Here is a 16,354-nt window from a genome sequence, read left to right on the forward strand (position 1 = left end):
TTAGTTCAATCCATGGTTGGAGAAACTGAAGATATACATGGAAGGCAAAATGCAATCATATAGGTGTATTACATGTATTTAATCGATATGTAGAGAAAAGTGATTGTACCAGAGGTGGCTAAGTAACTCAAACAGAGTCAGAGCTCTATTTCTGGTGCTAAAGATGCCATATGTCTGCAATGAGAAAGGACACTTTCACAAACAATGTGGAATAAATTGTTTATTTGTTTTATATTATACATATGTGTATATATATGTTTGTATTTATATTTTGCATATTTTATATTTATATTATATAATATATAGTATATACTTATACATATATTTTATATTATACATATATGTATATATATGTTTGTATTATATATGCATATATAAAAAAACTATCATAAAGTTGGTAATTCTAAAGTGACACTACAAGAAAAATATATGTGAATATTCTGGAGTGAAAATATTCTTTCTTCCAATGACATTTAGAAGACAAACTAAATAAGTATTTTTGTGGTATAGCTTCACTTTTTATATAAAAATACTCTCAGTATAGTCTTTTAATTTCCAGATACTCTTTAAAACGTTCTATTAAATCAACACTGTGATTCCCAATTAGTTTCAGTTGCTAGTAATAGATAGTAACTCAAACCAACTTCTGAACAATTTTAAATAAAATAAAACAAGACAAACTTAGCTTATGAAGGAAAGTCAAAGGACTATTCAAAAGAGAGGCAAATCAAACAGCGTCATCAAATGTTTGCTTTTCAGCCCAACTTTATATATGTTTACACAGACATGCACACACGACTACGTGCATAGTCTCACAAAGCCACACCCTCAAACCTTTCTCTCTATCATCGCTGCTATTTTTCTGTAGTAGCCACTCAGGCAACTTGTTCCACATTGTTTGTGAAAGTGTCCGTTCTCACTGCAGACATATGGCATCTTTAGCATCAGAAATAGAGTTCTGGCTCTTCTTGAGTTATTTAGCCACTTCTGGTACAATCACTGTATCCAAGGAGATGGGATGTACACAGGCCAGCTTGGGTCTCACATGCATCTTTATGCCATGAAAAGCAGGATCATAAGATTGATAGCTTGATCCTAATCAAAAAATGAAACAGCAGGGAGAAATGGAACAGCAGTTCCTCAAAGGATACAGATGAGCTAAACATGGACAACATATACTTCATTTGCTTATTTCCCAGTTTCTTATCTTAGATAACATTGATAAATTGACAGATTAATATTAATTCACTCAATAGGATTAAGTTATTCCTGGGTTTCATGAGGCTTTGCCACTTTTAAAAAAATAACTCATTGTGCATTCTCTAAAAGATTTAACTTACTAGTTCGCTGGAAATAATTCTGAGATATACAATGCAATTAAAATATATTAGTAAATTGTTTCATTCATTCAGTTTGTTTTAAAACTGGAGATGTACCTTAATATTTACATAGAATAGGTAGCTTCTGGTAACTTGTCTACATTGTTGGTTTTATGTCAACTTGTAATTATTTCCCCGTTCCCAAATCTTTCCTAAAGGAAAATGTAGCATCAGATTGAAGGGTCCAATCACTGTTAATATACAATGTCCCCAGTAACCTGAAAATTATCACATCCTCCAAAATGGGGCTAAGGACTACTAATTAGTTAAGTAATGTCAGAGCTAAGAAAAAAGCTAGTCAAATTTAATAGAATAATCCTGTGTTAGTTTAAAATGAAAGGACTATTTGTTATGTGTCATGTATGAAAAGAAAGGCAGGTGGTTTAATTATGAATCTGAATTTCTTGAGCCTGACATTTATCTCCTTGGTACATAATTTTTTAAAGCAGTAACCCATGCAATATAATACAAGGATGCTAAACTACATAAATTCACACACACAAGATACCAACTAAGAGCCCAAATCAATTATGGATAAATTACCCAAAGAGTTTGGCCATAAAGGAAACCTATTATCTTATACTAAATATGCAAATAACATAATACACTCATTGAAAGAGGAAAGAATAAAGGCTCCTAGATCAAATGTCTGTCACAAAATGTCATGCATTTACATATTCTTATCAAACTGTCTGATTCCATTATCAAAAGTACTAATACTATTCATTTTTATAGCTATTAATCACTGTGGCACAGAAAACTAAAGTAAAAACGGTGAGGTCACACGCATGACCTTGGTTGCTTCTACCCAGCATTCTTTTTAATTTGCACATTTTCTCAGACGTGACCTTTAAATTACATAATATTCCTGATAAAATAAGGGGTATAGTATAAGAAAAGTAGTTTATGGTAAATAATTCAAGTAAGGTAATAATGTAATTTACAAAAAAAAAAATTGTGCTGTCTCCTTAATCATATATATATATCAATATTTCCAGCAAAAGAAATATTTTTTAATATTAAAGAAATAAAAATCAAATAATATACCTTTCTTTTCAATTCAAAATTCATATGATAATGTTTAGTTTTTTCTTTCAAGAATTTAGCCTTCTTAAAACATTCCTGATCACATTATTCTCTGTATGAAAATCTTAAATAGCTGCTATATCTTAATTAAATAATTGATAACATGTGTCTGTGTGTGGGTGTGTATATATGTGTGCGTCAAAGTATGTGTGCTCTAGGCAAACTGGAGTGGGTTGCTGTTTCATTTCCAGGGGATCTTCCCAACCCAGGGATCGAACCTACATTTCCTGCACTGCAGCTGTATTCTTTACTACTGAGCCACCTGGGAAGCCCAGTTTACATGAACACTTTTCATTCATTTTAGCTTTTATCCCGTTGTGCTATTTTTTTTTAATCCTCTAGATTTATACCATAGTTTCAAATTCCTTTGCTTTTAATTAACCTGTTTAATCAATCAGATTGTGTTTTTATCTATTGAAATACATCTAATATCAGAGAGGCAACAACAACAAAAAACTAATGCCACATTCTTGGTCACTTGCCTGGAAAAGCATGTCCTCTGAACTCTGATAACTCTGTACTGCTGTTATCACCTTTCATGAATCCATATATTACAGAGCATCTTTTTTTTTTTTTTTTTTTTACCAGTCCATGTACTTGGACACTTTGGTATAAAGATAAAGGAAATGTGAATTTGATTTGCTTTGATTAAAAAATGACTAGCTTTATGAGAGAGACAGACAGCTATAGAAAAACTGATAGAACTGATTAGAAAGTGATGTTAAGAGTTCTGAGAAAGAAGGCTATTACATCTGAAGGGTGTTTCACAGATGACCTAAAATAACATGACCTTTATGAAAGAAATACCAGCTAAAGAAAAGCACATGGGTAGGGAAATGGAGGCCCAGAACCCAAGAACATGTGCTAGGAAGAGCAACAAGTGTAAAGTTGGAGTGCAAAGTAAATTGTGTGCAATACAGTTGTCATTGGGAGAGGATGGAAATAGATGAGACTGAAAACAAGCTGCAGCAAAAATATGTTCAGTCTTATTCTTTATACTAAAGATTTGTGACATTATAAACACCAACCATGAGAGGCCCTGTTATACTTGACATGAGGGACATGAAATTGACTAGAAAAATTAACTATCAAAGCAAAATTGATAAAGAATTAGACACATACATAAAATGGGTTCACCAAAATGTCTGTTCATGTTTTTCCTTTATAGTCTAGGGGAAAATCCAAAAGAACTTTTGTTGGTCAACCCAATATAAAATAAGGGCAGTAAATGAGTAAGATATTGGTTGCTTTCATGCCACTGTAAAATCTTAAGACCATTAGCAGACTGGAATACAAATAATTATAGGCAAACCTATATGTTGTTTATCGGTCTTTGCAGACATGTGTTTTACACATTGAAAGTTTGTGGCAACCCGGCATCAAGCAAATTTATCAGCACTATTTTTCCAAGGGTGTTTGCTCACTTTGTGTCTTTTTGGCACGTTTTGATAATTCTCTGATGTTTTAAACCATTTATTAGTAAAAAGATTACAGCTTGCTGATGTTTCAGATGATAGCATTTCTTACAATAAAATATTTTAAATTGAGGCTTATATATTATTTTTTAGACACTCAACAGACTATAGAATAGTGTAAACATAATTTGTATATGCTCTGGAAAACAAAATTCATGTGACTTTATTTAATGTAAGATTTGCTTTCTTGTAGCAGTCTGGAAATGAACCCTCAATGTCTCTGAGGTATGCCTGTAATCAACTGATGATTCATTTGTCTAGCTGACAAATTTGTTCTCTGATTGCTAGGTAGAAGTTTTTTAAAAATAGGGTAAAGTTTCTTCCCAAGGTTTCTTGTTTCAATATTTGAGGAGACAATGGTGAGATGAGACGAGAGTCACATAAACATTTGAAACGAGGAAGCCTCATAAAGTGGCAAGAGAATAGCAAGTAGAATGGGAATGTTGTGAACTCCCTCCTCTTTGAGTATGAAGTACTTGTTCGGATTTTTTATATCAATAAGCTAAGCTCAACTTTTTTACATCAGTAAGAAATTGAGTCTATATCACAAAACGATGTTCCAGTGAAGTACTGGCTTGCTTGGTATTCTAAAGAGTATTAGAAAGGGGAGTATTTGATTAATGAGGGCGAATAATGAAAAAATAAAAGATTTAAACTAACATATTAAATATTGCATATACTCCTTTTTTTCTACTTCCTTTACATTTTCTATCTAAAATAATCAAGAGTTTGTTTTGAGCCTACATTTTCTGAATTGAAAGAACAAAAAAGGACAAGAACTAATTCCATGTGTCCCTGCAAGTGGCAATAACTGTAACACAATGCTAGTCCAGGATAATGAGATGTGTCCTAGATGGAAATTTCAGGAAAACAAACACACAAACAAACAAACTATTGCTGTTGCTTCTACTGCTGCTAAGTCACTTCAGTCGTGTCCGTCTTTGTGGGACCCTATAGATGGCAGCCCACCAAGCTCCTTTGTCTCTGGGATTCTCTAGACAAGATTACTGGAGTGGGTTGCCATTTCCTTCTCCATTTCTTGATTAAAAAGCCAAAAACCATGTCTAAAATATTTTTTTCATACTTCTGTCTTAGTTTATTTTTTTTTTGTTAGATCATACATTAATGTATTCCATCATTCATAACTCTTTTAACTGTTAAACACTGTGGGGCATGCAGAAATGAATAAGACACAGGCTGTACTCTCAATAAACTTGAAATTTAAACTACTAGCTTAACAGAAAGTTACTTCTCAATAGAGGTGTAAAAGCACAATTCAAGGGGACAGAGTAAAATGAATAATTATTCCTGATTAGAAGTATCAAGGAGTGTTTCTTAAGGGTATTATTTGAGCTGGACTTTGCAGGAGTAGAATCAGAGAATGAAGAAGAAAATCAGACTCATAGAGGCATGTTGCAGATAGAGTTTTACAGAACAAGATGCTGAGATGGAGTTTGGGATCAAGCTCTCTGGTAGGGAATAACACCTGTGTCAGAAGACTATATCAGCATATATTTTTCAAGTATTTTGGGCTTTCCTGGTGGCTCAGGTTGTAAAGAATCTGCCTGCAATTCAGGATACTTGGGTTCAGTCCCTGGGTTGGGAAGAACCCCTGGAGAATGGAATGGCTGCCAACTCTGGTATTCTTGCCTGGAGAATTCCATGGACAGAGGAGCCTGGTGGGCCACAGTCCATGGGGTCACAAAGAGTCAGACACAACCGAGTAACTATAATGGAATTTGGGCACCCAGCTTGTGAACACTGGGAAAAAATACAAAGGGTAAGGATTATGAGTAGAAAATAGGTGACAGCTAGGAGCTTGAGATTATCAAAATGTTACCGTACAAGTATGAGTCATCAGTAGCCAACTTTCTGGTTATGTGATAAAAATTATTCCACTGGCCAAAAAAAATAAAAATGTACATTTGAAGCAATAGGAATGGATTACCATACTAAGGGATTATCATACTAAGGGAAGTAAGCTAAACAGAAAAAGACAAATATTATATAATATCATTTATATTTGGAATCTTAAAAAGGACAGTTACACTTATATACCAAATAGTAACAGACTCTCCGATATAGAAAACAAGTTTATAGATAACAAAGGGGAATGAAAACAGAGGAGAGGGATATATTAAGAGTATGAGATTAACAGATTAAAAACTACTATATATAATATATATAAACAATAAAGTCTTACTGTATAGCATGCTGCTAAATCGCTTCAGTCATGTCCGACTCTGTATGACCCCATAGATGGCAGCCCACAGGCAACTATATTAAATATTTTGTAATAACCTATAATAGAAAAGTATCACATAACTGAACATATGCATATATAAAACTGAAAATACATATATACACAGTATAAATGAATTGCTTGACTGTACACCTGTAACTAACACAACTTTGCAAATTAACTATACTACAATAAAAAAGAAAGTAGGAGAACATTTTAAATAATAATAACACTGGGGTCCTCCGTGTATAAAGGTCATGACTTTATCCTCTTCCCTACCTGCCTTTCTCCTCTTCCTTTCCTGGCTTTCTCCTTCTGGCTGTATAGATGAGGTCTTTGGATCCAAAATAGACCATTTATTATTCACAGAGCATTTCAATGTGAAGACCTTGAGACCCAATCCCCACACGGTGATGTAATAAAGGTGCGATATCACCTTTTGCAAAGCCACACAACAAGAAGAGCTCCAAAATTACAGCACTTTGAATTTACATAACCCTCTTTCCCTAAAAAGAGAGAACCAGATGTGAATATTTTGCTCTGTAAACACATCTTTCCCAGGAGAGGAGGGGAAAATCTCTAGCTTCTTCAACATAGATTGTAATACAATAGATCTAGAGGAGAATATTCTCTAAATCTGTCTGGAACCATTTATCTCTAGATTCAAAGGTGTATTAGTTTTCTCTTTCTCTTATAAAAAATTGCCATTCATTTAGTTGCTCAGATAATGTAAATATCTTGTAGTTATATAGGTCAAATTCTAATGCAGATTTCACTGGGCTAAAATTAGGTGTAAGCAGGATTATTTTTCTTTATGAAGATTTTAAAGAAGAATCTATTTCCTTTTCTAGCTCTTAGAGTCTCCCTACATCTCTTGGCTTATAGCTCCCTTTTATCTTCAACAATGGTTGATCCAGTCTTTTACTTGTATTGCATTATTGAATATTGCATTGTTCTGGCCTTGATCTCTTTCTCTCTTCTTTTTATTTTTATTTTTTTATACTAAAACGGTAAAGATTTTTACTAAGCATTGTAAGTTGCATTCAATAGCCTTCAGATACACCACACCACAACCTATCTACAATCAGTCAAACCCAACAGCAGTTCATTCTTGCACAATCCATGAGTTAGGACAGAACTCCCTTCAATTTACAGTAAGATCCTACTCAGGTCTTGCAGGCAGGGATTGGGGAATTACATCTCATTTCTGATCATTAATGTGTGATGAAGAGCATCAGGAGAATTACATGAAAATGAGTAAGAAGTGATTCTGATTTCAAAGCACATTGTTTGAAAACATTAAGAAAAACATCAAAATGATATAATTATACCTGCTTCTACTAAATTCTTGATGGGAAAGTTCTCAAGAACAAGCAGTTTGTTTCCTGCTACAGAAGAGGGGTTGTTTTTTTTTTGTTTGTTTTTTTGTTCTTCTGTTTTTTTCTTTTAAAGATCAAACGGATTTTTTTTTTTTTTGGTTTTTCACAGAATTTCATATTTTGCTAATATGAAGGCATAAAACAGCAACAAAGAACAAAAATACATACAGCAGTGAATACACCAGGGTAATGTTGATATTTGAAACAGCTAGATAATTTGGGGGGTTTTAGAATAAATGCAACAGAGGTCAATAATTACAAAATTTTAAGGTTAGAGCAAGATCAGCCAATGACTAAACAGAGTTAACATTTTTGGCAGCTGTCTTAAAGAAAGAAGAGTAAACTTATTTTTCATAGAGGGTGAAGGATACTGGAAGGGTAAAGATTTAGTAATATCTCTTCTTTTTATATATTTAAGGATGCTCAGGATTAAATTGATTTCCCTGGTAACTCAGTTGGTAAATAATCCGCCTCCAATGCAGGAGACCCTGTTTCAATTCCTGGGTCGGGAAGATCCCCTGGAGAAGGGAAAGCTTACCAACTCCAGTATTCTGGCCTAGAGAATTCTATGGACTGTATAGGCCATGGGGTCACAAGGAATAGGACACAACTGAGGGATTTTTACTTTCACTTTCAGGATTAAAGTAAACCCAGCTAAATAATATGGGATAATCTCTGTATTTAGAGATCATCTGATTAGTAACATCAGTTACATCTTGAATTCCCTTTCGCCATGTAGGATTACCTATTAACAGATTATGGGGATTAGAAAATGAGTATCTTTGGAAGCCATTATTCTGCCTACCACACATGGCATGTTTGTTATCCAGTTATTTTTAAACCAAGTTTGCCAGTACTTTTTACACAGAAATTTAAGCCTAAAAAATGGTGAAAATATTCATGAAGAATTGTCTTTTAAAAATCAGCATATATGTGATTGATAAGGTTATAAGACAACATGATGCTAATTAAGAAGTCACTGCATGTGGAATTACTAATGAGAGACTTTAATATTAGAGTTCACAGAGATGAGGAGGATCCCACAGAAGAGACAGAGGTAAGAAAGGAGTAAGCATTGAAGCTTGGATTAAAAATAGACTGTGATCTTTAAAAGCTAAATGAAGAAAGTGAAAGAGAACAGAATGATCAAGTTTTTCAAATGCTATTGAGAAACAGCCATCAAATTTGATAGCGAAAAAGTAATATACTACTTAATATAGGACATTGGAATAGGCTATAATTTTAGTAGTTCATATCATATATGGTCTCCTACTCATATCTGTATCATGCTATCCCGGTTAATGTTGGCCTTTTTAAGGACAAATACTAAGTAAATCGAAAATATTGAGTTAAGCCACATCTCTACCAAGCTTTATATTTATATTGTAATTCAACTTCTCTTGATCGCAAAGCTCACTGTTTAGGGAAAATATTTAACAACTTTATACAGCTAATAAAACACAAAAGTAAGAATCATAAATAAGGCTTTCAAAAAACAAATTATCACCATGATGATTGCATGATTGCAGGAATAATATAGCAAAATCTCACAATGCAAAACTTGAAGCCACGTATAGATTTTAGGTTTAGTTGTAGAAATCCAGACAGCATATTTTCACTGGGAAAACTGGAGGGAGACTCTTTATTGTTTACATTTTGTTAACTTAGAAATGCTTATAATTTTTGAAAAAGGATACTACTAAATTTAATGGCTGCTGCTGCTCAGTTGCTTCAGTTGTGTCTGACTCTGTGTGACCCCATAGACGGCAGCCCACCAGGCTCCCCCATCCCTGGGATTCTCCAGGCAAGAACACTGGAGTGGGTTCCCACTTCCTTCTCCAGTGCATGAAAGTGAAAAATGAAAGTGAAGTCTGACTCCTCAAGACCCCATGGACGGCACCCTACCAGGCTCCTACTTCCATGGGCTTTTCCAGGCAAGAGCACTGGAGTGGGGGTGTCATTGCCTTCTCCAAATTTAATGGCTAGTTAACCATATATGACCTTTATTCTTCTACTGTGATTATTTAATTTTATGATGAGATAATTGTTCTCTATTTTCACGCATGGAGGTAGTTAAATGTCACACATATAATTCTTGCATGTATTTGCTTACAAATAAATGTTTTCATGCTTTATAAAATTATATATATTATGGTCTCTAAAACATGCTCAGATGACATTTTCAAAAACTGTTCTTCTCACTTAGATTTATAGTAATTTTAAAGCCAAAAGAAAATTAAAATCTCTTCAGTGAGTACTTAGATGCTTTCTCTATCTCTCTCTCTTTCTTTCTTTTTTTTTTTTTTCAATTATCTTGTGGCAGTATTTCAAATGAATGCCTCAAAGTATTTTACAGGTTTTAACAGAAAGCATTGTGTTAACTATAGCCTTTTATTTTTTAAATTTCTTTAAGAATCCAAATCCTAGTAAAAAGAAAAAGACAGGTCTCTGACATCTTCATGGTACTATTCTCCATGAATCTTTTGTGGCTCTTTTGTTAATTTTTGAATCATTGCCCATCCATATTATTTACCATGTGTTGAAAGTATATTGCTTAACAAAATAAATTAGGTTGATTTTGTAATAACATGATAATGGAAAACATTGGTAGATAAAATCTTTCTTTTATTTATTTTTTCAGTTTTCTTTTCATGGTAAAATATATTCAATGTAAAATTTATCTTCGTAATCATTTTTAAATCTACAATTTACTTATATAAAGTACATTCATGTTGTTGTGCAACCATCAGTATCATCCATTTCCAGAACTATTTTCATCTTCCAGAACTGAAACTCTATCAAGCAAATACTCATCCATTTCTGCAGGCCCCTCCAAGTCCCTGATGACCACCATTCTACTTTCTATTATTCATATGATTTTAACTATTCTAAGTAGCTCATATTGGTGGAATCATACAGAATTTGCCATTTTGTGACTGTGTTATTACACTGAGTAAAATGTCCCCCAGTTTCATCTAGGCTGTTTCTTTATGACAGCATTTTCCTTCCTGATCTGTGTTGAAGTGCTATCAGTTCAGTTCAGTCACTCAGTCATGTCTGACTCTTTGTGATAGGAAGGCATTTTTGCCGTTTTTCTCATCTTGTGGGAAAAACACACAACTGAATATACTACTTTCTGTGTTTTTTTTTTCCTCTATGACTTCTATTAGGCTGAGTTGTATGTGTGTGTGAGTCTGTCTCGCAGCTATGTCTGACTCTTTGTGACCCTATGGGCTATAGCTCACTGTAGAGCTAGGATAGGCTCCCCTGTCCATGGAATTCTCCAGGCAAGAATACTGGAGTGAATTGCTGTTTCCTTCTCCAGGAGAACTGGACCAAAGCCAGGTATGGAACCTTTGTCTATTGCATCTCTTGCTTTGACAGTCAGATTCTTTATCACTGTGCCACCTGGGAAGTCACATTGTGCTGAGGTAGTTTTCTTGTATTACTAGTCTGTTGGGTATTTTTATCATGTAAAGGTATACAATTTTGTCAAAAGATGTAAATTTAGTGATCAAAACAATGTTAAGAAAAGAAAAACAAAAACAAAAACAGTTTCTAGGGGACCCATTTCTCATAATCAGAGTTCTCACAGGTGGAAATTTAGATGCTGATTGGATCAGAAACCTCAGTACAGCTGGGGTTTCTCCCCAGTTCACTGGTTGTTCTTATAGCATAGATCTCCCTGTTTCTGTCATATTGCTGGTTGTTTCTGAGGAAATGCTCTCACGTTTTAAAAGCTTCCAGTAGCTCCTTGGTGTATGTCCTCTTCACAAACAAATGCTAATGTGGTTGCTTGCTTCCCTTTAGCCCCGCAACGTGGTGTCTGCTGCTGCTTTCCGTCTCTTTTAAGAGTTGTCCACTAGAAGTGACTTCCATTTTTTATTAACTCAGTCTGCCAAGCATGCTAAGTCTCTTCAGTCCTGTCCAACTATTTGCAGCCCAATGGACTGTAACCCACCAGGCTCCACTGTTCATGAGATTCTTCAAGCCAGAAGATTGGAGTAGGTTGCCATGCCCTCCTTCAAGGATCTTCCTGATCCAGTGATTGAGCCAGCATCTCTTATGTTTCCTACATTGGCCAGAGTATTCTTTACCACTAGTGCCACGTGGGAAGCCCTTAATAATTACAGACCTAATTAAAATTGCAGAATCCCATTTCTCATATAGTGTTTGATATCTCATCATGTTTACATATTATAAGCACACTCAAGAGGAGTTTATACAGGGCATGTGTACTAAGGTGTAAGAATCTCTGAGCTATTTAAAAAAATTTGTCTGACAGAATTTAAACAGCAAAAACTAATGGCTATAATTGGTTGATATATATCAAATAGGCATATAGAAACAAAAAAAAGCTTATTATACTCTAACAAACTAATTTATCATCTTTGGAGATTTTTATGGCTTCAGTGAATTATTTGGGATATTTATAAATCATCAGTAATTAATAATAAGAAATGATAAAATTATAAATAATAATAAATAATATAGCAATTTTTTCTCCTTCCTTATACAATCTAATTTTAAGGTAACCCAAATAGCTGATGACAGAAAATTCTTTATTGAAGGATTCCAAGTAATAAATTCACAGAGAATGATAGAATTGGAGAGTTATCTTTTTGCAAATGTTAACGAAATAATGGATCTAAGAACTATCATTAATCACTGTTAGTTGGGGAAAGATTAACAGGGAAATTGTCAATAAATAAAGCTGACAACCCTGAAACTCACTGATCCACATTAACAGTAATAAAATCGTAATGACCAGAGAGTGTATGTCTCCCGAATGATGCAACAAGGAGTTTCCAAATGGTCTACAGGTTTATTTTTTCCCAGTGAAATGGACTTGTCATCTAGCCTCTAGGTCTAATGCAATATTACAGAATTGTGGGGATTAAAAATATGGGAAGCACCATGGTGATACAAGGGGCTCCCCAATGGTGCTAGTGGTAAAGAACCCGCTGGCCAATGCAAGAGACAAAAGAGACTAGGGTTCAGACCCTGGGTCAGGAAGATCTCCTGAAAGAGGGACTGACTACCCACTCCAATATTCTTGCCTGGAGAATCCTATGGACGTGGGAGCCTGGCAGGCTACAGTCCATAGGGTCGCAAAGAGTCTTACACAACTGAAACGACTTAGCATGCATGCTCAGCGTGATGCAAATTGCCAAATCAAAATGTGAGAAAGTCTACAGAACATATTACTAGTTTCTTCCCCAAAATTGACAAAAATTTAAAGAAATGAGGATTCCTATGAAATAGAATAGATTTAAAAGACATAATAACCAAATGCAATATCTGAGTCAGTCTGGATTCTGATTCAAAACCCAAACATAGAAATATATTAATGGGATAATTAGAAAAATTTGAGCATGGCCTAGAATTAGGTACTAAGAAATTATTTTTATTTTTATTTTTTTTACATTTTTTATGTTTATAATAATTCTATCTTTTAGAGTTACTCACTAAATAATTTACAAGTAAAATATTAATATTGAATTTGCTTTGAAATGAGCATGGATAGATTCTATGTTGGATTCCAACATGCTGACAGTCACTGAAGCCACATGATGGGATCCATTATTCTATTCCTTCTAGTCTTGTGTATGTGGGAGAAATACATCTACAGCCTATGATTTGTTGGATTTGGTCCACAGGTCATAGTTTGCTGAAATTTGCCCCAAAGTAATATCAGCTCACTGGTAGGGTTTATTAAAACCAATACCAGCAGTAATTCAGGTTTTTAAAATATTACTTCTAATATCTTATGACAAGATTTCCTGGACTCTACAATCAGAAAGTCGATGATATTATGACTGCCCTAAAGAATATTGCATATAAGAATTAGCAAAAAAATACATAAACACTCCTACTTACACAAAAGTGAATGGTTAATTTAGTTGTTTTATGTATAAAAGCCTCAAAATATTAATACTAACTTGTGCTGAAATGCTTTTTTAATTTATTATACATTTGGGATCACATAAGTCAAAAACTTGATTATTACTTTTTAGGTTTTTCTAGTCATTGAATGATGGAGAAGGCAATGACACCCTACTCCAGTACTCTTGCCTGGAAAATCCCATGGGTGGAGGAGCCTGGTAGGCTTCAGTCCATGGGGTCACTAAGAGTTGGACACGACTGAGAGACTTCACTTTCACCTTTCACTTTCATACATTGTAGAAGGAAATGGCAACCCACTCCAGTGTTCTTGCCTGGAGAATCCCAGGGACAGGGGAGCCTAGTGGGCTGCCTTCTCTGAGGTCGCACAGAGTCAGACATGACTGAAGCAACTTAGCAGCAGCAGCAGCAGTCATTGAATGAAGTTGAATTGTGCTGCCTAATGATTGCAGTTCTGACAGTATTATCAGTTTTATATGTGTAACAACAAAGAAATGAAGAGATGTTTTAAAACTCTATTTAGCTTAGATTTTAAATACAAATAACTATTAGACAGTGTCAGTGATGATCAGCTCAATGTAATCAAAGTTCAAAACACAACACTAGTTTTGTGTCAGTCAGTTAATTACCAGACCCCACGGTATATGGATGGATGAGGAGAGCTAAGAAGAGATTAATTGGCAGGAAGGAATCCACCTGCCAAACTGTCCTCACAGCAGGTGAAAGGAATTTTGTGGCCAGAGGGAGTTTGAGGAATTGGTCCACTAACAACCCAGCATGCTACCTATCCATCTTAGATAATAAGCACAAACATAAATAGAAAAAAAAAAATTGTCACTCAGAGATATTTGAAATTTCAGGCCATCACTTATTTATTTAACTAGATAGACACTGAACACATATATATTTTTGAATGAATGTACTGGCAAAAGATTCTCCACACCTTATCAGCATGGTTTAATTTGAAATATCACTGACAAAATATTATTTGGGAATTAGTCAGTAGGATGCAAGAAGTCAAAATATTTATAAGGCCCATATTTATGGCTTTCCTGACAAGATCAACAAAGATATTCGGAGAAGCAATGGTGAAAAAATGACACAATATATTACTTCAAGACTGCCCATTTTAGCAATTTAGTAATAATTATGGAAACCATGATAGAATGTGGGAGGGAGGGCAGAGAAACATAGTATACATATTATATTTAAATTACTCAACTTCAGCATTCAAAAAGCAATAAACTTTCTATTTAACAAATTCATTCCATTTGCTGCAGTTACTGTTTCATCTGTGTTGTCTGTTGGGTTCATCCATGGACCATCTCAGCCTCTTCAGTATCCATCTGTAAACTATTTTTACCTGCATATGATTTATTAGTTATCATTACTTAAAACACCTAGTTCTACCCTATACAATTCATTTTTATTCTCTGATTACACAATAGTTTCCCCCCTGTTCTATCTCTTCAAAACTGAGAAAAAATAATTGACTTCTGGCTTGAAATCTTCATTAATAAAAATACATATTGACACATGCTTTTATAATATTAGCTCAAGTTCTTAATATCATTTCAAACTTTAACCCGCCAACAAAATTGAAAATTTAGTCTTCCATTATAAATGGAAATCTTTATTATAACTGGCACTTTGTGCTGTTAATGTACCTGGATAAGATATGTTATTTGTTTTTATAATCCATCAAATAAAAGAACTTTTAAAAGAGTCATGATTCTATTAAAATGAAGACAGCAGCACATTTTTAGAACTCTACTAAGAAGAACTCATATTTTGAGGGGTTTTGTTTTGCTTTTCCCTTTCTTGTTTTTTGTTTGTTTTGTGCATCTGTGTGAGCATGTGAGTGTTTTTCAGTATGGAAATCTAGATAAACCAAGCATATTTGTGTATTAAATGTCAGATATTCCTTGTCCCCTAATTCTAGTGTAGGTGGGATTCAAACATATTGAAACATATCTATTTATTAGGACTGTATCTCACAATAACACTTCCCTGGTGGCTCAGATGGTAAAGTGTCTGCCTACAATGTGGGAGAACTGTGTTTCATCCCTGGGTTGGGAAGATCATTTTGAGAAGGTAATGGCAACCCACTCGAGTACTCTTGACTGTAAAATCCCTTGGATGGAGGAGTGTGGAAGCTTTTAGTCCATGGGGTGGCAAAGTGTCGGACACGACTGGGCGACTTCATTTTCTTTCAGTTCTGTTTTACTTCAGTTCAGTTCAATCGCTCAGTCGTGTCTGACTCTTTGCGACCCCATGAATCGCAGCATGCCAGGCCTCCCTGTCCATAACCAACTCCCAAAGTCCACCCAAACCTGTGTCCATTGAGTCAGTGATGCCATCCAACCATCTCATCCTCCATTGTCCCCTTCTCCTCCTGCCCTCAATCTTACCCAGCATCAGGGTCTTTTCAAATGAGTCAGCTCTTCACTTCAGGTGGACAAAGTATTGGGAGTTTCAGTTTCAACATCAGTCCTTCCAATGAACACCCAGGACTGATTCCCTTTAGGATGAACTGTGGATCTCCTTGCTGTCCAAGGGACTCTCGAGTCTTCCCCAATACCAGAGTCCAAAAGCATCAATTCTTTGCTGCTCAGCTTTCTCTATAACCCAACTCTCACATCCATACATGACTACTGGAAAAACCATAGCCTTGACTGGACGGACCTTTGTTGACAAAGTGATGTCTCTGCTTTTTAATATGCTGTCTAGGTTGGTCATAACTTTCCTTCCAAGGAGTAAGCGACTTTTAATTTCATGGCTGCAATCACCGTCTACAATGTTTTACTTAAAAAGAAAAATAAATATAGCAACAACTGTCAATACTCACTGGCAGGTAGTCTATTTTCAGAAAAAGGTTCATCATACTGT

The sequence above is a fragment of the Budorcas taxicolor genome, chromosome 1 (assembly GCF_023091745.1).
Source record: "Budorcas taxicolor isolate Tak-1 chromosome 1, Takin1.1, whole genome shotgun sequence".
NCBI lineage: Eukaryota > Metazoa > Chordata > Mammalia > Artiodactyla > Bovidae > Budorcas > Budorcas taxicolor.